The 10334-nt window shown below is 45.8% G+C and overlaps 1 long non-coding RNA gene across 1 annotated transcript; it reads right to left on the minus strand.

The window, feature by feature from the left end:
• Nucleotides 1-7857: 7857 nt before the first annotated feature.
• On the minus strand, nt 7858-10325 carry LOC309622901. Its single transcript, XR_014241205.1, has 2 exons — nt 10213-10325; nt 7858-9438 (listed from the first exon to the last, which is right to left on the minus strand). It is a non-coding gene; the product is annotated as an uncharacterized lncRNA (long non-coding RNA).
• Nucleotides 10326-10334: the final 9 nt, after the last annotated feature.

The raw sequence follows: 10334 nt of genomic DNA on the forward strand, positions 1-10334 counted from the left end.
ATCAGCAAATCAGTGGCAGGGTGAACTAAGACCCGGGTTTTGCTGAAGCCCTACCATTTCATTTTTCCAGTTCTTTCTAGGGGAAGGGACCCTCGATACAAGGTACCAGCCTTACCTAATTACTCAAGGATGGAAAAGATTTGCAAACACGGCCTGTCTAGTACAGGGCATTTCATCATCCACCTGCACCAAACTTGGGTCTTTCCACAGAGATCTCAGGGTAGAGAGGCTGCCAGTGTTTCTTCCCAGATGGCTATGCATTGTAACCTAAAAGGATGCATCAGCAAAGAGTGAGTCATAGACACAGAGCCACACAACGGGGATGCTAATTGGATGAAGTGATCTTCTCAGCATTTCTCAGAACCCAGTGTGGGGCATCTCTCCTGTGGTGCCGTGTGCACCCACCCTGATACACAGAGGCCCTCAGACAGCACTGTGGTTAAGTATGAGGCTGAGTCTCTGAGACCAAGAGAAGTGAGATGCAGACATGCAGGCTGGAGCAAACCTGAGCTCTTCTGCCATATTCACTCAACTGTTATGACCTGCATGGGGCTACTCCCAAGTCAGAATTCCAGGAGAATCCCTCATGCTCATGAAGGTCAATTATGTTATATTGTGAAAGGTGCCCATTGTGCTTTCATGTAGGACCTGGCAGCGTCCAAGATCTCACACTGGCCAGATTCCACAGCCCTCTCTCTCCTAGATTCTTGGACGTTTAAGGGTAGGCCTGTTGGCTTCTGCCTTATCCTATGGATTAAAATTAGCAGTCAACATTTAGCAAAGTTGTTATTATATATTCCGTGATTGGGGTAGGGTTGTGTTCTGAGGACTCAAAGTTTGGGAAACAATGCACACTTTCTCCACTTTTGGAAAATTCATGAAGTATGGTATTAGCATATTGAAGGCTCTGTGAATTCCCACAGTAGAGAATTTTGCTTGATTTTGACTGACCTAGCATTTCCCAAACTTTTTCAACTTTTGGATCTTGTGTTTCACTAACACCATTCTGCCTAGAACAGTTTGGCAAGTGATGCTGAGACCCTTTGATGGGTAAAGGATGCATTAACACACAGGTATCACATATACAACATGGCTGGAAAACCACCTTTCTGGCCCAGGTAGCCCATCTTTCTGGAAAAGTACTGAATTATCCCATACTCTGTAAAAACCCATTCCTAATAGACCCAAGAAGCAGTTGTGGAACTGACCTAAACCTGCCCAGTCTGGGGTGGGTTCCCGGGGGAAAGCTGCCTTGGCCGCAGAGCCTGGCACCTGGCTTGTTGTACCAAGATCCCTGGCCAGCCGGCAGCCACCCAGTGTGTGTCTGGGCTTGTTTTTCCTTCCTCTCCCTGCTCTTCTTAGAACACGGCTGAATGGCTCCAGTCTCTCGGCCCTTCTCCCAGCCAACACTGGCCCCCTCCAAGTCTGGCCAACTCCTCTCCCACCGCCTTGATACACACCCCCTCCAAGCTGGGAACCACAGCACTGGGCTGTTTTTCTCCCTCCTGCACCCCAGGAAGCCTCCCCTTTGCCTGGGCTTCCTTCCAGGGGCCTTGGCTGCCAACCCATTTTAAACTCATCCTCAGCCCAGTCACCTGAAGAAAAAGAGGCTCACAGGAGACCCAAGATGAAAGGGTGTTTAATCCTGTGGCTTTTTGAGTTTTGTTTTTAGCGGGAAACTTTATTTTCAAAACAAATTATTGTGAAGAATTTACCAGTTTATAGAACAGATAAATAAGGACATTTATGGCAGACTTGTTTATTCCGGCAAAACACGGGAAAGAAATGAAATGACCATTGGTAGGGAATGGGTTTAATAAGATTATGGTGAAGTCATACAATGGAATATTATGCAGCCACCTAACAACATGAGGCAATTCCCAACAATAATCACAAAAGTACCTAGGAAAATCCTTACTTTATATGGCAACTATTTGGTTAATAACTTAATTTTAGGGCAAAAATGAAGATTACTACTCATATTGTTATAAGGCACCAACTCCTATTCAAACTTGTCTGATATTTTTATGGTACTTAAATATGATGACCAAACATCCCAGTTCACCCAGAACTGAGGGGTTTCCCAGGACACCGGACTTTAAGTGGTAAAACTGAAAAAAATCTCGGGCAAGGAGGTGAGTTGTTCACCCTATACTTAGCACAAATTAAGACTATTTTCGAAAGAATAAGATGATTACGAATTTTAGCCCCCAGTATATTCAAAAATGAAATTGAACCAGTATTTGCACTATAAATAGGAGGACAAAACTATGTCGATTGATATGAAACATGCAATCATTTCAAGATGTTGTGAAATGTATGAAAAAAAAAAAAGCCAAAGTACAAAAAACACCATTCTAAGTACGTTCCCATGTTGTATGTGTTTTCCTAAAGGTCAGGGTAGGAGAGCAGTAAGGGGCGTGTCCGTATAACATAAAAATGAAGTTTGTGACTTCTTGTCTATTTGTGTACCCCATTGCAAGAAAATGGCTGGACTGATTCATACCAAATTTTGAGAATATATTTGGGATGGTCTGACTTAAAATATAGTTTGTTTGGCATATGAAAATTTTATTCTAGGGGTCCTGGGGAGATAAGCAGTCATTCTCCAGAGAAGCTGACTCTAGTTAAATAAGAGAGGCCCACATAGTCACCAACTGGAAAAGATGCACCAGATGGGTTTGGGTCCACTGACAGAGAAAACAAAGAGTGGTTTCCAGTGAATGTCCAAAATAAAGGGTCACAAGGTAGACTCTTCAAATGGAAGGCCTCGGTGTACAAGCTGCTTCCCACATGGGGGATGGAATCAGGTGTCCACGTGTGTAAGGACGGTTAACGATTCTTCTGAGCGGAGCCGCTCTTTTGGATCTTAAAGCTTACATTTGCAGACTATTTCCAAAAGATGATTATGAAATTGATAATAATCAGTGTCCCTGAGGAGAACCACAGATCTAAGATAAACTGGATGTTTATTTTTCATTGTGTATCCTTTTGAACTGTTGGCAGTATTTTCCATGTTTGTATATCAAATCTTTTTTCTTTTAATTTATGAGATACTTCAAGCATACAAAGAAGGTATAGAGGATATTAAAGTTAGTATCTTTGTATGTAACTGCTGGCTTTGACGAATCTTGATGTTTTGCCATATATGGTTGTATTGAGAAACCTACAGCTCTCGTCCTATGTCTTTCTCCTTTACTGTCACACAGAACACTCTGACACTTCTGGTCACCAAATGTGTACGTGTTTTCCCCACAGCAAGCAATTCTGTGACACCGGCTGGGCGTCCTACAATTTAACTCAATTCTGACACTCCCTACATGGAGATAGCATCAGATCCCACAGGTTAAGGACTCAGTCCCAAGACACTCCCCCTACTCAGATGTCAGTTGCAAGTAGTAAGTCCCCAGGTCACACCCAACTTCTGACTTGGCTACAAATAGGAGGTTCCCATGACCTCCTCCCATTTGGATTTGATTATTTGATAAAACAGCTCACAGAACTCAAGGGCACCCTTACTTATGTTTACCAGTTTACTAAAGGAAATGGTAAAAGATACACTTGAACAGCCAGATGAAGAGATACATAGGGGTGAGGTCTGGGAGGGTTCCAGGTGCAAGAGCAAGGTTCTGTCCCCATGGAATTGGGGTGTAGCACCCTCCTGGTACATGGATGTGTTTATCAACCTGAAAGCTCTTTGAACCCCAATTCTTTTGGATTTTCTACATAGACAATCATGTCATCAGCAAACAAAGAGTTGTTTTTTTTTTAAACAAAGACAGTTTTATTTCTTCCTTCACAATCTGTATACCTTTTATTTCCTTTTCTTGCCTTATTGTATTACAAGAACTTCCAGTAAAATGTTGAAAAGCAGTGGTGAGAGGGGACATCCTTGCCTTGTGCCCGATGTTAGTGAGACAGCGTTGAGTTTCTCACTATTAAGTATGATGTTAGCTCTACATTTTTTTGTAGATATTCTTTATCAAGTGAGGATACTGAGAGTTTTTAGTCATGAATGACTGTTGGATTTTGTCAAATGTTTTTTGTGCATCTATTGTTATGATCAAGTGAGTTTTCTTTTTTAGCCTATTGATGTGAAAGATTACATTAATTGATTTTCGAATGTTGAACCAGCCTTGCATACCTATAATGGTATAAAATTCTTTTTACACATTGTTGGATTTGATCTCCTAATATTTTGTTGAGGATTTTATGTCTATGTTCATAAGGTCTATGGTTTTGTTTTCTTGCAGAGTCTTTGTCTGGTTTTGGTATTTGGGTAATGCTGGCCTCATAGTATGAGTTAGGAAATATTTCTTCTGTTTCTATCCCCTGAGCGAGATTGCAGAGAATTGGTATATTTTCTTCCTTACGTTTGGTAGAACACGTAGTTAATCTTAACAAATAAGAGGATCAGTCTTGATAGAAAGGTGCTAGGGGCCTGGAGCCCTACCATCTACTCCTCTTTCCCCTGACATACCTGTAGGAACCTTAGGTTTCCATAGAATACAGTTTGAAATCACTGATCTAGACTATGGATTGATAAAATTTCTCTATAAAGGGCAAGATAGCAAACATTTTAGGCTTCACGGGCCATATGGTCCCTGTTGCAACTATTCAACTCAGCCATTGTAGTGCAGAAGCAGCCACAGATAATACATACATTTGAGATGAAAATGTGTCTATGAACTATTTAGTGAAAGAAGCAGGTTACAAAACATCAATACTAGTAAAATGGTTAAACCGCTTATTGAGTGCTTACTACACATCAGCCACTGTGCTAAATGATTTATGTGGATTACCTTGTTTAATTTTCAGAACTACCCTACAATATAAAGGCAATGATCTCCAATTCACTGATGGGGAAACAGAGATCTAGGTGTGTTAAATAACTTGCCAGTAACATATGGAGCGGGGATTTAAACCCATGCAGTCTAACTCCAGAGCCTGAGCTTTGAAATGCTACAGTATATTGCCTTTTATATTTACTTACATATATTTACATAAGCCTAAAAAGGATCCGGAAGGAAATACACCAGAACGTTAAGTGGACTCTCTTTGTCATGTAGAGATTATAACGGGGGGAGTGATTTATACATAAGATTGTTTCACTTTTTTCTAATTATTCTGTATCATCATCATAAGTTAGATATTTCCACTAGTAATATAACAATACCACCAAATGAGGCAGAAGGACTTTTTCTTTCTAAAGATCCATCCAGTTCTAACATTCTGGAATTCCTCGAGGCCTCTGCTATCTCCAGAGTTTGGTCGGAGGAAGAGGCCCAGGCCTGGGGTGATAGTGGGAAGGTCTGGAGAGCTTGTCTCTCTGCCCTGGAGGGCACTTGAAGCTCTTAGAGATTCCAGGCTGCTGCACCAGCCTCTAGCCTTCCACCTCTCCCTCTAGCCCTTCCTACCATCTCAATGGCTTTTCTGGTCTCTCTAATTACCAGGAACATGGAGGGAACCACAGCTTCTGTTTAGACCAAGAAAAGGAGTTAGATACTCACAAACGGCGGCCTCAGAGAGGATGATTTCCAAATTGGACCCTGGGAGGGGCAGTGACTGAGCAGGATAGGGGCCAGGTCTGATTTGGGGGTGCGGCCTGACCAGGCGGCCTCAGTCTCCTTTTATGGAGCCATCGGATTCAGGGACACGCCCCCCAAAGTGTAAAAGTGAGTGCCAGCACTGACCCGGCACGTGCCACACGCGCACGCTAGGTGCTTTATGGGCCTTACCTGTGAAGAAGCTGCCATCCAGGGCGGAGCCACAGTTCCCCGATGAGGACAGATTGCGTAACCTGCCCAGGTTCCCCTGTGTGAGGACCTCGTGCTCTCCGGACTCAGCCCAGCTCCTTCCGCGCTGCGCAGGGAACCGTGTGAACGGGCCTAGGAGTGGTGGGAGCCCAGGGCTGCCTGGCCTTATGGTGTTTTCTCGGCTTCCACTATCAAAAGGGCATCAACTTCCCTGGCGGTCCCGTGGTTAAGACTCCGCGCTTCCACTGCAGGGGGAGCTAGTTCCATCCCTGGTTGGGGGACTAAGATCCTGCATGCCGTGAGGTACGACCAAAAAAAAGGGGGAGGAGGGGCATCAACGAAGAGGCTAGTGACCAGGTGGTCTGATAACTCCAGCTCCGTCCCTGAGGAAGTGGTGGGCCAGGGAGCGGGGTAGGGATGGGAAGGGGAGAGCGAGTTCTACCTCTGAGGCGCCATCATGGGGAGGGGCTGGACTGATGCCCCGAGTGTCAGGATGAACCCAGCCCCAGTCGTGAGAAGTGCCAGGGAGGTGAGGGTGGGCTCAACGCCAGAACTTTCCCCCAGAGAGCTGTCCAGAGCGGAGCCAGTCGGGTGTAGGGGGGCGTGGATGTGGACATTGGGCTGAATGACCAGCCAGGCCTTCTTTTCAAAGATTCTGCAATGATAGCAGCAGCCAAGCTGAGCGCTCGCCGTGTGCGTATATCACTCTGAGAAGAAGGCATAGTTATTCTTATTTTACAGATGAGAAAACTGAGATCCTGGACAGTTAAGCGACTGGCCCAAATTCACGCAGCTGGGAAACAGCCAGCCAGGCTGGCACTGAACCCATCCGTTTGTCTGCAGAGCCTGCGTTCTTATCTGAGATCCAGCTGGCTTCTAGCTGTCTGGAGATGTGTGGTCCTAAAAGGATTAGGATACTAGGAGGCCCTGATGAGCAGACCGATGGGGGATAGCATCCTTATTTCCAGAGGCTTTGATATTTTCTTTCAAGGCTCCAACTGGCAGTCGTGAGATTTGCAGACCTTCCCCTTCTTGGGAAGCAGATTAGGAGACTCGCCTCGTCCACTTAAACTAAGTGGCCACAGCCCCTAAAGACATGGAAATCTAAAAGCAGCTCTGCCGGGCACTCCCCAGAAATTACAGACTCGGGTTTTGAAGAGACTGTCCCTAATTAAAGGAGGCTGCCACAGAGAGGGCTGTGACCTGAACAACCACTGCTCTCCTCCCACGCAGCACAGCGCTTGAGGGTCCATTTTTCCTTCTCAGAGTCTGCAGGGTTGAAAGGACCTAGATCCGAAGACTTTCAAATTCCAGTTTTCAAACTTCAAATTGTATAATTGTGAAACTTTTTGTTCAAAAAGCTTGATTTGTGGAATGCCACCATCAAGCATTAGGCATGTGATGATCTTAAGTCCCACCATAGCCACCTGAGGTAGGTATATTATGATCCCCATTTTACATATGCGGAAACTGAGTTGCACAAAAGAATCAGTTACTTTCCCAAGGTCATGCAGTTATTAAGTGGTGGAGATGGAATTTGAATCCAGATCTGCTCAAGTCCAGAGCGTGGCTGAATATCTCTGGCTGTAAGTGGAGGCTCAGTAGGTAAAACCATATGTTGAGCTGCCTTGGTTTGGCATCTGAGACTGTCCCCTCTGCCCTGTGGAGCCCTTGGGGAACCTGGCCAGCACCAGACAGCAGTTTGAAAAACTGGAAACAAGTCCAGTGTCCATCAACAGTTGAATGAATAACACGTTGTGGTATGGCCATGCAATGGAATACTACTCAGTGATAGGAAGTGAGTACCTATCGCTGATACCTCAATAACATGGGTGAATTTCAAAGTCACGGTGCTGAGTGGAAAAAGCCAGACAAAAATGAGTGCATTCTGTATGATTGTTATTTATATAAAAGTCTAGGAACTGCAAACTGATTGATAGTAGCAGAAAGCAGATGGTGGTTGCTTGAGGGGGGAGGGAGGGGTGGAAGGATTTCCAGGGGGCCTGAGGGGACTTTCCCAGGTGATAAATGTCATCACTCTCTTGATTGTGGTTATGGTTTCATGAGCCTGTATGTGTATCTTTAAAAATTACATATAGGCTTAAATTGTGTACAGTTTATTGAATGAAATTATACCTCATTAAAGCTGTTAAAAACAAAAACACTTAAAAGTCAAAAACTTGTACTTAACAGGAGGCAGGGACAGGAGATGACTTGTTCAAGCTCACTCAGAGCAGACGGGCTCCCTCTGCGGCCCACCCGGTCACGTTCACGGGCGATGGACCCTCTCCCGAGTTCGTGGGGGCTGTGCGGCTTCTCTCCAGCCCTGGGAATGTCAGCACTGGACACGGTAAGGCTTTGGCCACAGGGTGGGGTGGTCGACCGAGGCCAAGGAGCCGGGAACAGTGAGCCCCAGGGGTGGCTCCAGGCTGCTGTACTCACACCAGGGACCTTTGACAAAAACATAACCCTGCTAAAAGGATCAGACCAGGTGATCTCCACCTCTGTGAGATTAACTCAACAAGGGCCTCCTGCACACCTACCACATGTCTGGGTCTGTCCTGGTCCGCTGGCTTCCAGGGGCCAGATGAAGATGAATGACATGAACGCAAGGGCAGGACGCACAATAAATGCCCCCCAGATGGCAGCCATTACACATCCATCAAATATCCCCTCAGTGCCTGTTCTGTGCGCTGAGGGATTAGATACGTGGCCTGATTCTTGAGGACAGGAAAGACACGTGGACGAAAAGCTTTGCCTCAGCCCCGAAGCTAGTGGGATAAATGCCGTGAGGGCCAAGAGGAGAAATAAATTACTTCCAGTTGTGGAGAGGTTTCATGCAGGCTGTGGTATGAAAGGGAAGAAAAGGAATTTGTACACGGAGACAGGCAGAGATCATGCCATTTCGGGGCAGCATAAACAAATGCAAGGCATGTGGGAGACACAGGAGGTGCGGCTGGCTGCAGGGGGGGCTGGAAAGGCTGGGCAGGTGGGCTGGGGTCAGGTGCTGGGGAGAACACCTGGGTGACACGTGGACACATCTGCTCCCCCCCCTGCCACACCCTGCCGTGTGATCTCATTTGCTCCAGCTGCTTGGGGCCTTGGCCTCAGCTGGAAACCTGGATTCCGGCAGGGGGGGAGGGGGTAAGAGAAGAGCCAAAGGAAAGGAACTCCTCCAATGACCACTCGGCCCAAGACACCAGTGTCTTTATCCTTGGGCATTCCCAGTGGGCCAGCCAGCCTGAACCAGGTCTCCTGGGAAGCTGTGAAAATGGAAAAACTCAAGTTTGTACTCCCAGCGCCCACAGAAACTGTCTTCAGTGTCTCCGTGGATGGTCAGAGCCAAAGGACACTGCCATCTTGTGGCCAAGGACCCTAGATACCATGAGGGCAAGGAGAGTCCCTGTGCCCCCAAGGGACCACAAAGGCAGAAATGGCCGAGACTTGTTTTAGTACTCTCATAATGGGGCCCAAATTATGCTAGCACACAGTTCAGAGTTGGCAAAGTCTTATGGAAGGCCCCTGAGGTACAGATATGGTGCGTTGTGCAGGTGAGGAAACTGCCTCTGGGAGAGATGAGGTGACTGGTCCGAGGTCACAGGTGGCCAAAGGCAGCGCTGGTCCCCAGTCACTGCCCAGTAGATGGTCAAATCAGTGATTCTCAATGTGTGGTCCCCAAGACCTTTCAGAAGGAACACGAGGTCAAAACTATTCACACAAGATGCCTTTTTCTCTTTTTCTTACAATCATGCAGTGAAGTTTCCAGAATCTAAATGCTGTGCAATGACCTTATCTCACCTGATGGCTAATAGGATATATGCTTGTGTATTCTTGTGTTTCAAAAATTCCTGTTTTAATTTCTAATACGGCATAACCCACATAACCATAAGGTCTTTGAGATACCCAGTAATTTTTAAGAGTGTAAAATGGTGCTGGGATGAAACAGTTTGAGAGCTGCTGGCTTAAAGAAATATTTTAAAAAAATAAGTAAAGCTGTACAAACTAAAACATTCCCTTTGTTTTGATATAATTGCATCAACTCTGTAAGGCACTAACTCTTAGGCCGACTGGAATTCTAATTGCCATTTCTACAGATCTTTGATTAATTAAATACCCACAAAAAATGTACGTGAATAGAGAATGTTCACTGAGTGATTACTAACTGACAAGCACTATCTAAGCGACTTACATGAGTCCCCTCATTTAATCCCCACAACCACCATTTGCAGGAGATGCTGTTACCACATTTTATGCCTGTGGACACCAAGAGGTTACGTGGCCCAGCTGGGAGGTGTGGAGCTTGGACTCTATCCCAGGCAGTCTGTCTTCGCTGCCTCTTCCCGTTATTCTAACTGCCATACAATTTTACCTCCCTTAAATGCGATTCACTTGACAGACAAAAGTTTTTCACAATACGGAGTCTAAGAAAGTAGTGAAAAGAAAAAGGATCACCCACCTGACCCAACACCTTCACTTATAGATGAGGAAAAGTGAGGCCCAGAGAGGGGAAGTGACTTGCAAAAGCTCACACAGCAAAGACTCAGAAGCCATCGGACCTCTTTCGCCCAGTTGGGAGCT

This window comes from Balaenoptera borealis (assembly GCF_965194805.1).
Source record: "Balaenoptera borealis genome assembly, chromosome: 2".
In the NCBI taxonomy this organism is placed as follows: Eukaryota; Metazoa; Chordata; class Mammalia; order Artiodactyla; family Balaenopteridae; genus Balaenoptera; species Balaenoptera borealis.